At 48.4% G+C, this 16,837-nt stretch overlaps 1 long non-coding RNA gene across 6 annotated transcripts; it reads right to left on the reverse strand.

Moving 5' to 3' along the window:
* Positions 1-4,177: 4,177 nt before the first annotated feature.
* Positions 4,178-14,332, reverse strand: LOC120962851 (uncharacterized). Of its 6 annotated transcripts, none has more exons than XR_012182013.1 (8): positions 13,813-14,283; positions 8,510-8,799; positions 8,154-8,281; positions 7,932-8,051; positions 7,039-7,245; positions 6,433-6,528; positions 6,207-6,328; positions 4,178-4,419 (listed from the first exon to the last, which is right to left on the reverse strand). It is a non-coding gene; the product is annotated as an uncharacterized lncRNA (long non-coding RNA). The 6 variants fall into 6 exon arrangements; XR_012182010.1 differs by having other exon boundaries at positions 6,411-6,528; XR_012182012.1 differs by having other exon boundaries at positions 8,510-8,637; positions 13,813-13,951.
* Positions 14,333-16,837: the final 2,505 nt, after the last annotated feature.

Consider the following 16,837-nt stretch of genomic DNA (forward strand, 5'->3'; position numbering starts at 1 on the left):
GCTCTCCTTCCCATGGAACAAGAACCTCATGATGATGAAGAAGAAGATGGAGTTTTACACATCATCAAACCACTTCAACACCCATACCACCACAAGCTCCTATTACTCAACCAATGCCCATAGTTTACAAGAAGATGATCAAGTCCCTCATCATGATCATTTTCAAGAACAAGATCATCATCAAGGGCAAGAACAAGAAAGTGCAATCATTGATGATGAACCTCAACAAATGCAATATGAAGAAGAAGATCTTCCACCACACATTAACGATCCATATGTTGAGGATGTAGATGATGGACATGAAGTTGAACCTCGCGAAACCCTAACCTCCATCATGCCCCGAGTGGTTGGTTGTGTTGATGTTGATAAAATTCTTACCGGCATATCGGAAGGTAGAGTCACTCGTAAACAATTGACAAACTTTTGTGCTCACTTCTCGGTGTTGAGCCACTCAAGGTGCAAGATGCATTGATGGACAACGATTGGCTCGTTGCTATGCAAGAAGAGTTGAACAGTTTTGAGTGCAACCAAGTGTGGTCATTAGTCAAAAGACCAACTATGGAACACAATGTCATTGGAACAAAATGGATTTTCAAGAACAAGCAAGATGAGAATGGTATAATCATCCGCAACAAGGCAAGGTTAGTGGCACAAGGGTACTCACAAGTTGAAGGTTTGGACTTTGGTGAGACCTTTGCTCCCATTGCCCGTCTTGAATCTATTCACATCATACTTGCCTATGCTGCTTTCAATGGTTTTAAATTACATCAAATGGATGTGAAGAGTGCTTTCCTTAATCGTCCTCTACAATAAGAAGTATATGTAACACAACCACCTGGGTTCGTTGATCCCGATCACAAATACTATGTGTATAAACTTTACAAGGCTTTGTATGGCCTCAAACAAGCACCTCGTGCTTGGTATGATCATCTTAAGAAGTTTCTACTCGATGATGGTTTTGTGAGAGGGGTGATCGATCCCACTCTTTTTAAATAAGAGGGAGAAGGGTAATTTGATCCTATGCCAAATCTATGTAGACGACATCGTTATTGGTTCTCCTAACATACATTTGTGCAAGAAGTTTGCGGCCTCCATCACCAAGAATTTTGAAATGTCACTGAATGCGGACTTGAAGTTCTTTCTCGGATTCCAAATTCAACAATTTCAAGAAGGAATTTTCTTTTGTCAAGCAAAATACCTGAAGGATATACTAGACAAGTTTGGCATGTCTGATGCTAGTCCATGTAAGACACCCATGCCAACAAAAATTGTACTCAATGAAGACATAAACGGTATCCCTTTCGACCCATCTATTTACCGCTCTATGATTGATTCATTGCTTTATCTTTGTGCATCTAGATCAGACATCATGTTCAGTGTATGCATGTGTGCTAGATTTCAAGCTTCCCCTAGGGAAAGTCATCATAAGGCGGTTAAGCATATTCTTAGATACCTTGTTCACACCCCAAAGTTGGGTCTATGGTACCCCAAGGATGCTAAGTTTGATCTCATTGGGTACATGGATGCAGATTGGGCTGGAGACAAAGTGGATCGTAAGTCAACCTCTGGTGCATCTCAATTTCTTGGACGCTCCTTGGTAAGTTGGTCCTCGAAGAAACAAAATTATGTTGCCCTCTCCACTGCCGAAGCTGAATACATTGCAACCGCCAGTTGTGCAACTCAATTACTATGGATGAGGCAAACTTTGAAGGATTGCGGTATCACCTATAGACATGTGCCTCTTCTATGTGATAATGAAAGTGCCATCAATATTGCTGAGAATCCCAAATACCCGCACCAAGCACATTGATATTAGGTATCATTTCTTAAGGGATCATGTGGAAAAGGGTGACATTGATATTGCTCATGTTGATACAGATATGCAACTTGCAGACATTTTCACCAAGCCATTGGATGAAGCAAGGTTTTGTCAACTTAGGCGTGAACTTGGTATCTTGGAACTTGATAACATTATGTGAAATCTAGTACCCACCCATGCATGTACTTAATGTCCTGTCTTGATGTAGGCATCTATTTAGGGGGGGCATTCAATTCATGAGTACTCTCACCTTACATAATGCATAAATAGAGCAAGCACTCTCAAAGTTATCATGGTTTTCGAACTATGGTGCTTTAAATGATGGAGTCGTGACTATGTACCCAAAGTCAAAATCTTTGCGGTACTATGTCTCGTATGCTCAAACATGGTGACTTCGGTCATCGCTCGTGCATTGCTTATATGAACCTTTCTTCACTTAATATTGTTTGGGTTATTTTACGCATCTTAGTATGGCCATAAATTACTTAGTTCTTCATCTCTACAATCTCTAAATCTCCTTGGCAGAGTGTATATCAAATATACCTCTATATGGCCCTTACTATATCTTCTTCCAGTTGGAATCTCTGTCCAGTGGCCGGACATCCGGCTCCTCTGCCGGACATCCGGGCCCTCACAGTTTTCTGCTGCTCCAACTCTTCGGGCGCCTCCAGTGGCCGGACATCCGGGGCAAAGCCCGGATATCCGTAAGCTCACTGACACATAAAACGGGGGGCTCGGGATTTGGGGGATGTTCCTCTTCTTGCCCTCTCCCTCCCCCGACTTGTCTCCAGTCGCCGCCGCCGAGCAGTGCTCCGGGCCGCCCCGGCCATCTCCTCCATCCTCCGGCTCCGATCTCCTGCCCACGCCCTCATCTCCTCCCGATCTACGCTTCCACCCAATCCATTTCCTGGGTTGCGGTGAGAATCACTCGGGAAGGGCCGGTTCGGGTGTTGACTCGAGGTTCGGCCGCCGGAGTTCTTCATGGCACGTACCAAGCAATGCGCCCCCCTCCTTCTTCCCGGGGCATGGCTGCCATCTATCCTTGCCCGCTTCTTTGTTTGGCTCGACCATTCTAGGTTTTCGGTAATATCTCATGATTATCTTTATATATATACACACACATCTGGGCTATTCTGTTTCGTGTAATAGAATATTATTTTGTTTCGCGTAATGGAATATTATTCTGTTACCCAATTTGAACTCACAATTTTAGGCGGTTGTACTGATGATTTTCATCACGTCGAACTGATCGTCTTTTCGTCGGAATGGGGCGTGTAATATATCCTTGGGAAGCTCCTGACATCTACATTACAAATATATAGGAATTTTTTGCAAAATCATCACAGTTTAAGAGCAGTTTTGAAAAAACCGTTTTTTTCAAAACCGAAAACGTGAATCGTATTTTGGACTTAATTTTTAAATGGTTTATCGGAATTGAGCAAATAAGATGGTGTTGGAAAGCTGGTGAAAATCCGCTTCTTCCATATATTTAATGTTTTTTCAAATTCTATACGATTTAAAAGTAATTTGAAAAATGGTGATATTTTGGGCGAAACGTATTTTCATGTGTTTTTGCAAACGGATTATCGGATTGACGCAAATGATATGGCGTTGGGGCTCTATGGAAAATGCGCAACTTTTTTGTATAGAAATGTTTTTCTAATTCCTTACGGTTTAAACTCGATTTTGAATACAGTCAAATTTGATTTCGAACGCGATTTTTTTAGAAGTTTGTCGAAATGGGGCAAATAATATACCGTTAGAAAGATATTGAAAATGCGAAACTTTGTTATGTTTAACACTTTCCCAAATTTGCAACCGTTGAAGAGTAATTTTAAATACGGTGAGACCCATCGTGTTATTTTCTCGTCAGAAAAAACAGAGTAGTTGTACTGATTTTTTGTGTGTGTTTGTACTGATATATTATTCATAGAATAATTTTGAATACGGTGAAGCCTGTCGTATTCTTTTTTCCGTTCCGGAAACAAAGCACTCGAACTGATCTCGTATAGATTTGTGCTAAGCACGTTTTCACAGATTGAACTTTTACTTCGTTTTTTGGGTAAGGTTTTCCTCTAAAAGTTTCAATGGTTTACGGTAGCATTGCCCCTGTACTTACATAGTTTATATCGTCGAACTGAATGATATTTTATTCAAAAATAAAATATTTTGTTTGTTTTTTTTTTGAACTCAACAGTTTTCTACAACAATGTTCTGAACTTCTCTCATTTTACGACTTGTACTTTTACCATTTGAATTTCCATGAGGTTTCTTTTTTTGCTTGAACTTTTACAATTTGAATTTTTGCTATTTCTTTTATTCCGAACGGACCACCGTTTTAACTCGTACTGATCAATATTTTTAATTCAAACCATTTGTCCTTTCATCATCTGACAGAAATTGTTTCCACACATATAATACATGTACATAAATCATATTATCCATAGCACAAAAATCATCGGCCTATTCTTGTACAGAACTTTTCAAGCACCCACATGAATACATGTACTGCCTGTACCAAATGTAACATTGGCAGAGCTACTAGTCTAGCTACACGCTATAGGAGCAGCCGATCATGCTCCTTTTTTTGGCCCATCTTCCTGTTCAAAAAAATGAAAACATCAATCAATTAAATAGGTTGCACCTAGGTCGTGTGTGTGCACTGTGTAGAACAGCCAGCCGTTACAGACTACAACTTATAGTCTACTGACTAACAGCTCTTGTACACTAAGACATGGAAAAAATGCAGCAAATGACTTGATCAATGATAGTACTCCCTCTGTCCCATAATGTAAGACATTTTTTGACTGTAGTGTAGCGTCAAAAAAAGTCTTACATTATTGGACGGAGGGAGTAATATATAATGGCATATCACTGGAATTTGGACATCATGAACACTGAATATTTGCTTCTCCACAACAGCCTCATTACTGATTGAGAATCCCCTACTTGGGGTAGTGAACCTTTTTGCCGAACAGCTACAGTTTTAAAAATTGTACCACCAAACCTTATAAAGAAATAGGAAATGAACTGCCGAATCCAGCCAAACATGAACTCCCCTTTAAAAGTAATATAGTACATCCTCGATATTTCTGAAAATTAAAGTTGATGAACTAAGCTAAAGATGAACTGAAACTTAATCAAAAGTTGAACTCCTATAGGGTTCAAGGTCAAAAGAACCTCCACATCCATCAAACTTCATATCCTGGAGTTCAATTTCTGTGAAAATCAAACTTGTGTATCACTTAGTACATGTATTACTACCCAGAGCAGCACCAGCCTGCATCCCAGAGCCCAAGTTATAGATACAGCCTGGTGTAAGGCCATTGTTTCAGCATGCATGGTATCACTGACCTCACTAACCTCCTCAAGATGATGACCGTGTCCCACCACAACAGCTTACCGATTATTAAAATATCAGCAGAATGTTACATTGCCGAGAGGTTTATGCTTCAAGGTCAATAAACATTTTCTTAACTAAAAGAATGAGAAAAGAAACTATAAATGAGCTTCATACTATGAAAGAATGAGCATAAAATTATTCCCTCCGCTACAGACTAAAAGAGACATCAGTACTAGAATGACTCGAGAAGAACTTTAGATTTGTAGCAGCACACACGAGAAACTTCCAGAATTTTATAGAATCAAAACAAACTTCCAGAATTTTTGAAAACTGAACTGACGATTTTTCTGCACATGCACCCAACAAATTTCACTTCTACAACCATATGCATAAGTACCAAAAAACAGTACGCTAATAAACCATTTTTTACGGCGGTGGCGGCTCACTCCGTGCAACGTCTCTGAACTTGGTGTATGCCGGCGGTAGAACTTCCTGGCCTTCCAAACTTGTACTGAAGATATGTACCAAACAACAGTATGCCTAAGTATTCCGAAGACATACAAGAGCCACACACAGCCGTGAGTTACCAAAAAACACAACAGCTTGTGCATTTTTTATAAAGCTTTTATATGCATAACACAATGACATTTTTTGGCACTACTTCTGCATTTTAGACATGCTATGCAAGAAATAACCAGAGAATTTGCTATACTTAGCAAAGGTGAACTACTAACCAGAGAACAACAGAATCTTTGTATCGTTGTACGTTTCCTTTTTTAATTTTAGAATCTCTACACTTTGCACGCAAAGCAATCTAACAAATACACAATTTATGCGCTAGCCGCTAATTTTTTTGATTGACAAAGGAAGATGGAGATGAGAGAGCAAAATTACTGCCAACAAGAGAGATGTTCTGCCTTCTTCCCTCAGGTCTGAATCAATAGTAGTACAAGTTCAATAAAAAAATTAACTGAAAATTCAAACGGGAGGCATGGAGATCTTCACCGCTGGGAGCCAATGAGGAGCGATTCGAGCAGTGTGTACCTGGACCGACACCGTATGCAGTAGGCAGAGAGCCGAAGATGGTGGTGTGGGCGCCGCAAGCACCGAATCCAGCCCGTGGTTAAGTCTTTTCCTTCATTGATTTGCAAAAAGAAAGCCCCTTTCTTTTTCATTTTCCCATGTAATAACACAAGGAAAAAATATCAGCAAACCACAATGGTAAAGACCAAAGCTACATGACAATACATTTTCTTCAGCTAGCTAGTACATGCTACTGACTCCACCACTGTAGCGTCCATGTATCCTCCTTGCGTGGGCAACCATTGGGGAGGAAAGGCTGCTGCCGCTCGACACGTTGAACCACCTGTAGGAATCAAAGTGAACTGAAGGGATTCATACACATCAATGGACACATGTACTACACAACAATGCGCATCTCTACTGTTCATAACAACAAACTAACAAAAAAACAATTTATGAAGGAAATAGTTCTTGAAAATGGGTTGAGCTTAAATTGTTTAGATTTTTGAACTCCTGCAACAGTTATACTTGAACTTGCGTGACACATTTTTCTGAAAGCATTTGGTGTTCAGAATACGCTATATGAAAAGGGGAAGGGGGAACACACTGAGACACATAGGAAAAAGTGAGAAAATCATGAACTATTAGCTAGGATATTTGTGATACTAGGCAGTGACATACATGTCAAACCTTTCGCACCATGAAGTAGCAGCGAGGTTCTTCTATCAGTGAGGAGGTGCAAAAGAAATGCAACAATACATTGAAAATTCCAATAAAAGCATTGAAAAAAATTCGTACTATTGGTCGTTTGCAATGCACGAGCACAATGAGAGAACTGAATCAAATAAAGTACCTTTCTTCCTGCACCTGTCTACTTGCATTATATGTTGCACGAGCCCCACATTGAACAGCTTGTTACCATTGCTAGGAATTTTCTAAAGTACACACCCGTTGCCAAGCAACGGAAGGGCGGCCAAGGTGTTGGTCTGAGTTGGATTCCATCGCCCTTGACCACACAGTGCATTGGTGGTGGCCATGCTTGCCTGTACTGCACAACAAACTAACCCAAACGAAAATGAGATGTGATAGCTAAAGACCATGATGTGTCCTAGTATCTCAAAATTAGGGTCAATTGAGGTACTTACTAAGCAGGATTTGTGAACCTTTATGTACTAAACTTATTAAAGTTTTGAGATTGAACTTTTGTTCTTCTTTTCAAGTACTGACACTATATATATGTACACTGTTTGTGTCCTTGCACAGACATTTTCCACAAACAGATGACATGCACAAATTATAGCTTTTTGTACTGAACGTGCCCCAAATTTTGAACTGTCTAGGTGTTGCAAGCAAAGTTCCTGAAAAGTGAACTTTAGATTTGTTTCATCTCCACATTTTTTCTGAACTACACTAGCCACATAATTTACATCAACTTTTTTTCACATGCGAATATGAACAGCAGCGAATAAACATTTGAGTAATTCACAAGCACAAAATACAATGCAATTCTTTTCCACACATTTGCGACGGTGTCTTCATTTTTAGTAGATGAGATAGTAGTATAGGAGTTTAGCTTCAGTTTAAAAAAGAAGAGAAAGATGGAAAAATAGTAGTTATAATTCTTGTAGGCATTTCGACAAACAGTGGATGGGCACCCGGGGGGGAGGCATGGGGATCATGCACTCGATTCTACTTGGACTGTTGTCTGTGTAGAAAATACAGAAAATACATGTAGACTGGGCACACCGGGATTTGGCCGCTATTGGGGATCTGCTACCCCTACTCCTGTGGACTGACGACTCCGGTGAAGTGGAGCTGATGGAGGCGGGGTTCACGAGCAGCGGCTGGGCGCGCCAGGATTTGGCTCTGTAAAGATGAAGTGCAAATCACATTAAAGGTGAACTAAAAATCTTCCTAGCAACCTCGTCCAATTGCATTACTCATAACATGATCTGTAGAGAGACTTACATCCCAAATAAAATACATGCAGAGATGGGCGGCCACCAGCTTGTTTATATCAGAAATTTTAAGAAGCCAATGAACTTCCGCATGACAAGTAGATCAATACAGCATGCAACTTATGTAGTTGCTTAACTCTAAACACATGGTCAAAATTTCAGTCACTTAAGAACTATAACAATAAAGCATTAACACACTGATTTACTTGTTTCACTATTAAAAATGGGTTTCAAACACAACTTCTAAGCAGACAGTGCTTACTTTTGCTCTCCCACTTGGACTGAACAGGCAAAAACAGAACACTCACTTGCGCTAACAATCCGGAAATCCAATGAACACAAAAAAACCTAGAATTATTCTGATACCTCGTATGTCGCTTCAGACGCGTCGGTTGGACTGATCTCCTTCTCCCATCTGGATGGATAAATTGTAGAACTTGCACGTCGACGTCGCAAAACTCACACTTTGGACAGATCTCCTTCTTCCATCTGGACTGACAGTTGCAGAACTTCCATCAGGTAACTCACATAACAAGCACGAATACAGCGATATCAACGAGAAATCGTGAGGGGGAGGGGTGGTCGCAGCGGTGGCGGGCGTGGGGAGGGTGGAAACATGCTCAGTGTTCAGTTCGATTGGCGGTGTTCCGTCAGTGCTGCAAAAACATAAACATTTGCATTTTCTGAAGCTAACAAAGGGCAGATGAACTGAATTTGATTTTGCTAGCGAACTGATGCAATTTTATAGAACGAACGTTCACAGTTCCGCCAGTTCTCAGTTCAATTGGTAATGTTCCGTCAGTCTTGTGGAAACATGACCATTTGCATTTTTTGAAGCTACTGGGGTTGTTGGGGCGGCATTGAATGGGCACTGGTGGTGGTGGTGAACGGCCTGCGTGCTGAGGCTGCGGAGGGCGACACCGGATCATGGGGCAGGCCCAATTCCAATAAGAGGTCTCTAAAATTAATTGACTAATATCATTTTTTGCTACTTTTAGTTGCAGCCCCAATTCCAATAAGAGATCTGTAAAATTAATTGACCAATATCATGTTAACAAAAAGAACCTGTCCAGCGGGCACCCATGATAACTACAAGCAGCAAGCGGTATAATGAAAATATGCCTAGTATGATCTCTAGCAAGTAGCAAGTGTGAGCATTCAGATTTCTGTATGCCATTTTAGTGTGTATCGTAATTCAATTGTTTAAGATCCCAGAAAGTCGAGGTGGACATGGCCACGTCAATCCAAACATTGAATGTATATCTTTTATGTTATGAAAAGCAAGTGGTATCATCCGTCAGACACACACAACAATAATTTATGTAGTCTATCATCCATCGTACTGCCATTAGCACTGCACACAAACCGCCATTAGTACTGACATTAGTACAACAATAATTTCTTTGGTCAGACATCCATTACCCTAACCCAAAATGTACTGCCATTAGCACTGCACACAAACGGCCATTTGTATTTCAATTGTTGTAATATATGTAGTTGAACTTATTGATTTCCATTTGTAATTGTTGCTCTTATAAATATCATGTGTGTTTGTTTACGTACTGAAAACGGAATACATACTGAACTTAACAATACGGAAACAACAATACTTCCTACTTGTTCTCTCTTTGTTGCCATATAGTTAGAGCTTACAGCCACATGAGCAAAATCTTTTATTATATTTTTGTAATAATCTGACATATAGTATAAAACCAAACTGGGTTTTAACACATACAATTGAACTTTTCTGTACGTTTTTTTTGAACTGATGACATATATACATGGTGAACTACAGAGCATCAATTTTGGCAGTAAACACAATTCATATTTTCAGAATCAGGAGATGGACCGAGCTGATTGTTCTAGGTACGGTGTGTGAGTGAGGATTAGGGGGGAAACACACCACACTCTGATTAGCCTCATGGGCAGGGATTATATACAGTTTACAGCCCCGCCTGGAGATCATGGGGGAGTTCCACGACCTGGGATCGTGCGCCACTACGACAGAGGGCAGGCAGCACGATCCAACCTCAACTACCTAGCGTATGTGCTACGTACAGGAGTGGATATGAGCACATGCGATAATGAGTACAAGTATAGTCTAACACCCCCCCGCAGTCGTGACGTCGTCACCGGTGACGCAAAGACTGGACCTGAACTCGGAGAAAACGTCCGAGGGCAAGCCTTTGGTCATGATGTCGGCGAGCTGCTGCCGAGTGGGGATGTGAACGATGCGGAATTGGCCCAACGCCACGCGCTCGCGAACGAAGTGGATGTCGAGCTCCACGTGCTTCGTCCGGCGGTGGTGCACTGGGTTGGCGGAGAGGTAGACGGCGGACACGTTGTCGCAGAACACCAGCGTGGCCTTGTGCACTGGAGCCAGGAGCTCGCCGAGGAGTTGACGGAGCCAGACGCACTCGGCGATGGCGTTGGCGACGCCACGGTATTCGGCCTCCACACTGGAGCGGGACACCGTTGCCTGGCGCTTGGAGGACCAGGAGACGAGCGCGTTGCCGAGGTAGACGACGAAGCCGGACGTGGAACGGCGTGTGTCGGGGCAGCCCGCCCAGTCAGCATCGGTGAAGGCACGTACATCGAGTGTGGCCGAGGCGCGGAGATGCAGACCGAGGGACGCCGTGCCGCGCACGTATGCCGCGCACGTACCGCGGCACACGCTTGACCAAAGCGAGGTGGCACTCGCGCGGGTCATGCATGTGCAAGCAGACCTGTTGGACGGCGTAGGCAAGCTCGGGGCGGGTGATGGTGAGGTACTGCAGGCCTCCAGCGATGCTTCGGTAGGCGGACGGGTCGTCCACACGAGGGCCATCAGCCGCGGGCAGCTTGGCCTTGGTGTCAATGGGCGTCGGGGAAGGACGGCAGGCTTCCATGCCGGCGCGATCGACAAGCTCTTCCGCGTACTGTTTTTGGCACAGGAAGAAGCCGGCCGCCGTGCGTGTCACGCGAATGCTGAGGAAGAAGTGGAGATCGCCGAGGTCCTTCATCGCAAATTCACCAGTGAGCTGGGCGACGACGCGCTCGAGAACAGCCGCAGACGAGGCGGTGAGCACGATGTCATCCACGTAGAGGAGGAGGAACGCCGTGTCCACGCCGCGATGGTAGATGAACAACGACGAATCGGAGCGGGTGGCCACGAAGCCCACAGTGGCGAGGAAGCCGGCAAAGCGGAGGAACCAGGCACGTGGGGCCTGTTTCAGCCCGTACAGCGACTTGGAGAGCCTGCAAACATGGTGAGGGCGCTCGGGGTCGACGAAGCCGGCAGGTTGAAGGCAGTAGACCTCCTCGGCGAGTGTGCCATGGAGGAAGGCGTTGGAGACGTCAAGTTGGTGCACCGGCCAGCCGCGAGAGCGAGGGTGAGCACCGTGCGAATCGTTGCTGGCTTGACGACCGGAGAGAACGTCTCGCCGTAGTCGATGCCGGCGCGCTGGCGAAAGCCGCGCACGACCCACCTGGCCTTGTCCCACCTGGCCTTGTACCGCTCCAGCATGCCGTCGGCGTTCATCTTGTGCTTGAAGAGCCACTTGCCGGTGATGAGGTTGGCACCAGGAGGCCGAGGCACCAGCGTCCATGTTCGGTTGCGAACAAGTGCGTCGTGCTCAGCCCGCATGGCGGCGAGCCAGTTGGGATCACGCACCGCCACACGAACCGAGCTGGGCACCGGCGAGATCTCCGTTGTGGTGGCAGCAGCGGCGTCGTAGTACTTCGGGTTAGGCCGAAATATCCCACGCTGGGCGCGGGTGACCGCGCGCGTCGGTGGTGGCGGTGGGGGCGCGACGACCGGCGGACAGGAGACGTGTGCGCGGCTGCCCCGGAGTCGAGGTACCACTCCTGGGAGGTGCCAGAAGAGGATGGCCCGGCGGTGGCGCTGTGGAGAGCAGCCTGAAGGGACGCCATGTCCCACGCTGGTGACGGAGACGACGACGGCCCGGCCCCAGGGGTGTTGTAGTGGGGCGGGGGCGCATAGCCAGGTGGGTAGGCACCAGGCGAGCCGTAGACGGGCAGTGGGAGCGCCGTTGGCGCGGGCGCGGCGTACATAGCCTGCTGGGGCGGAGTAGCAGGCCGCGGGCCGAGAACGCCGGCACCAGGCGCGCGCCAGGCCATGGGCCACGCCTGGACGAGGCCTGTCCAGGAATTGGCGCCTGGTGCAGGGGCGGGAACGGCCGGAGGGCGAGGTAAGGGCGACGGCGAGGGAGCGATGTGGGCGCCCTGACCTCCATTGCCACAGCCGCGGCGGCGCCCGCGCCCGCGCCCTTGTTGGTTGGTGTTGCTGGGCGCAGGAGTGGGCGGTGTCGATGGAGAGCCGCGGCCAGCGACCAGGGCATGAGTGGACTGCAGCCGAGCAGACTGTTCGGCGCGGTGTTCCTCCAGAAGGAGGAAGGAGCGCACCTGAAGGAAGGAGGGGAGGGGCACCTGCGACGTCACATGGGGAATGACGGAGTGGTACTGACGGTTGAGGCCGCGCAGGAGGTGGAAAACCTGGCGCGTGTCAGTGACCGGCTGTCCCAGGTCCCGGAGTTGGTCGGTGAAGTTCTTGAGTTTGGTGCAGTACTGCATGACCGACATGTCTCCCTGGACAGCGGCGTGGTACTCGGCGTCGACGTAGACGGCGCGGGCGAGGTGGTTGTCGCGGAACACGCCGTCGATGGCGGTCCACACGGCGATCGCCGTGTCCTCGGGGTGCATGACGGCATCGAGGAGCTCCGGCGCGATGGTGGTGTAGAGCCAGTGCACGACGACATGGTCGGCCATGAGCCACTCGGGGTGGTCGAGACGGGGGAGTGCCTCGGGATCGACATGGTCGCGGAGCCCAAACATCCCGATGACGGTGTCGAAGTGGCGGCGCCATTCGGTGTAGTTGCCGGCGAGGAGGTCTAGCGTGACTGGAACATGGCGGCGGATGTCGACGGTTTGCAGCACCGACGAGGGGATGGAGGGAGGTGGGGGCGCCACGGCCACCATGGCCGACGCAGGCAGAGCAGGGGCGGTTGCCACGGCGAGGGCTGGTGCAGGTGACGCGGGAGCAGCAGGGACTGCAGGAGCAGGTGGCGCAGGAGCAGGAGGGACTGCAGGTGGAGCGGCGGCGAGGGGGACAGCAGGCGGAGCGTCGCCGTCGTCGTGCTCCATGGGAGCGGAAGCGGGATCGGAAATATCTGATACCATGTTTGAGTGAGGATTAGGGGGGAAACACACCACACTCTGATTAGCCTCATGGGCAGGGATTATATACAGTTTACAGCCCCGCCTGGAGATCATGGGGGAGTTCCACGACCTGGGATCGTGCGCCACTACGACAGAGGGCAGGCAGCACGATCCAACCTCAACTACCTAGCGTATGTGCTACGTACAGGAGTGGATATGAGCACATGCGATAATGAGTACAAGTATAGTCTAACACGGTGAACTGATTTTGCAGATAAAAATCTAGTTTCTAGGTACGATGGACTGCAGGAGCAAAAGAAAACGGGACACTTTGATTGAAAGTGTCTGCTTTCTTCAATTGAGCAGGTGGCCGAGCAGCGTGCCGATAGGGGGCGGCGCGCGGCGGCGCGATTGCTGCTCGTGACTAACTCGTCCATCTCGACACCATGGGGTCGAACTGAGGACGGCTATGGGAGTAGGGAGCATCGAGCGCGGCAGGTGGTGGCGCATACCTAGGTGAAGCAGGAAGGAGACGCGCATGCGAACAAGAAGGGCCCGGCGTTGGAGTTCGTCTTCAGCCATGGCGAGCACCGGGGTGCGCCTTCCTCAGTCGCGGAGCGACTAGCGCCTCCACACTTCCCCGCCGCGTCGGGCCCCTGCAACCATGGGCGAGATCCAGGAGGCCGGCCGCGGGCGCCATCCGGGGGGTGGGGTGGGCGGAGGCCGGGCACAGGCGGCTTCCTGAGGCCCGAAGATGGTGGAGGCGGGGCGGCGGGCGGATTCGGGGAAGAAGGTGGGGGTGGGGCGGAGGCCGGAGATGGTGGAGAAGGTGGGGGTTGGGCGGTGGCCTGAGACGGGGGAGAAGGTGGGGGCGGGGTGGCGGCCAGAGATGGTGGAGAAGGTGGGGTTGGGCGGCGGCCGGAGACGGGGTAGAAGGTGGCGTTGGGCGTCGGGTGAGATGGTGGAGAAGGTGGGAGTTGGGCACCGACGGGGTCACGGGAGCTGGAGAGATGAGGTGGAGGTGGGGCCTCTGAACCGGGAGAGGGTAGTGATTTTTTCTTTTCACAGACAGGGTTGGATAGTGGAAACTACAGATCGCGCCCTAGGTTGAGGGGTAACAAAATAATATTTTTTTATTAGTAACAGAGTAGCCTAAATTCCTCTCTATGTACTTGGCTAAACAACTTAACCATGGGCATGTCGATATTTTGATCTACCACTTGGACTTGTCCTATGGTCAAGTTCGAAAATGTTCACATCCCCATGGTTTGAATTGCTTTATCCTTGTTCATACCTTTTTGACTCTTTCTCATCGGTATCCCTATCGTGTATCCATTTCAATCGATCGCCAGTAAGGTTCCACTAACTCCGAGGAACATGCTCGACCTAAGAAGAAGAAGACTGATACGTCCATTTTGCATCATGTTTTTTACTGTTATTTATGATGTTTTATCCGTAATAATGCTTTTTGGAGTAATTCTAATGACTTTTCTCTCATAAGATGCAAGGTATACACAAAGAGGGAGAATTCCGGCAGCTGGAAATCTGGACCTGGAAAAGCTACGTCAAGCTACCTATTCTACACAACTCCAAATGAGCTCAAACTTCACGAGGATTTTTTATGGAATATTTGAGAATTATTGCAGCAAATAACTACCAGAGAGGGCCCACCAGGAGGGCACAACCCACCTGGGCGCGCAAGGAAGCCCAGGCGCGCCCTGGTGGGTTGTGCTCACCCAGGCCCACCTTCCGTGCCCATCTTCTGGTATATAGGTCATTTTGACCTAGAAAAAATAAGAAAAGGATTTTCGGGACGGAGCGCCGCCGTCTCGAGGCGGAACTTGGGCAGGAGCACTTTTGCTCTCCGACAGAGCGATTCCACCGAGGGAACTCCCCCCCCCCCCCCCCCGGAGGGGGAAATCACCGTCATCATCATCACCAACAACTCTCCCATCTTGGGGAGGGCAATCTCCATCAACATCTTCAACAACACCATGTCACAGGATATCCGCGACCACCTATGGGACCGGGCGGTCCCTTGCTGGTTCGGCGGGGGACGTCGCGTTGCACAAAGAGCAGAGCGGCGCGCGGGAGCACGGCAGAGAGCACACAAACGATTTTACCTAGGTTCGGGCCACCGCGAGGTGTAAGACCCTACTCCTGCTTTGGTGGATTGATGGTGGAAATGAGCGTGGTGGTGCGTGGTACACTTGCCTGGCAAGGCCTGCCTCGGGGCTACGGTGACCACAAGCGTGTGGTGGCTTGGGTTTGTCAAGTGGTCACCACAATGGCAAAACAGTCATTACCCACTGATATGATAGTAAACAGTGCTATCATACCTAACTCTGCGGGCTGTCAGGGTGCATTAAATGCATCGCTTAGTGTCACATCACTAGCTGCCCGGCAAGGCCTGCCTAGCTTATCTTGCCAGCTTCGCATATGTCCTCTTGACACGTTGCTGGATGGGTGTCATTTGTGGGCTTCTTCTATAGGAGATGGTCGCCATGTGGCAAATGCTGCCACTCAATCACCTTGCGGCTTGACACCGCACTCATTGACGACGCGGGTCGTACTTGTGCGTTTGGCGGGGGTGGTTCGGTCCCCGCGAGCCCCGGCAGGCGCTGCCGGGGAGTCTTGATTACTTGCTTCTGGTGGTGGCTTGGCCCCTTGCCGGGCTCGCCTGCCCCGCGAGGGGGCACCTTCTCTTGCCGATATTCTATCCCTTTGGCTCGGTCTTGATCTCTATGAGCTGCATGTTGGTTCCCTCAAGTCTCTTGGTCCCTTGACTCCTGACTAAAGCTGGTGCTCTAATCTTGATTTTGTGCCTGTGCACAGTTGGGCAACATACCCGGGGTCTGTTGCACCGACAAAAGCCCCCGGGCCTGCCCCAATCGCGCTGCGGAGCGTCGGCGGGGTAGGGCCTAATAAGTGCACAGGCAGGGCTGCTGAAGGGTTTGGCCCCTTTGAATTTTTCCATTGCTGCTTCATTAGTTTTGGTTTTGTGGCAGTTTTCGATTCCCCCGCGCGTGGTGTAAAGCCAACAGTGGTGGGGCCGCGGCAGTGATGGCCCATGAATGACTTTAACGCACGGGGTAGAAACCGCCAGTTTACTCTTCCCACAGCGCGCTCTTATCCTTAGCCACGTATGCCGCATGCATAGCGCGGGGTAGGTAACGGAGCGCGTGGTTCGAAAGAGCATCTTGAAGTGGGTCCATCCGTCTTGAATTGGCGGAGGAGGGCGGCGGTTGCCCGTTGACTGTGCAGCTGCCCTTCCCTGCCCGGCCTATAAAAGGAGGGGCGGAGGAGGGCAAAGTCATCGACCTCCGCATCCCTCTCCTTCTTCTTTCCTGGTTCTATGCTTCTTCTTGTAATGCTGAAGGGAAGGGCCCGAGGCCAGCCCCCGGGCTTCTGTTCGGGGAAATTGCTGCCTCATGTTGGTGTTGACGCTTGGGGAGTGACCGTGGTCCTTGGTGCGGTGAACTTCTTGGTCTCTTTGAAGCTCGCCCGGGAGGCATGGCTGGAGATCATTGGTAATCC

Source organism: Aegilops tauschii, chromosome 4, assembly GCF_002575655.3.
Source record: "Aegilops tauschii subsp. strangulata cultivar AL8/78 chromosome 4, Aet v6.0, whole genome shotgun sequence".
Taxonomy (NCBI): Eukaryota; Viridiplantae; Streptophyta; class Magnoliopsida; order Poales; family Poaceae; genus Aegilops; species Aegilops tauschii.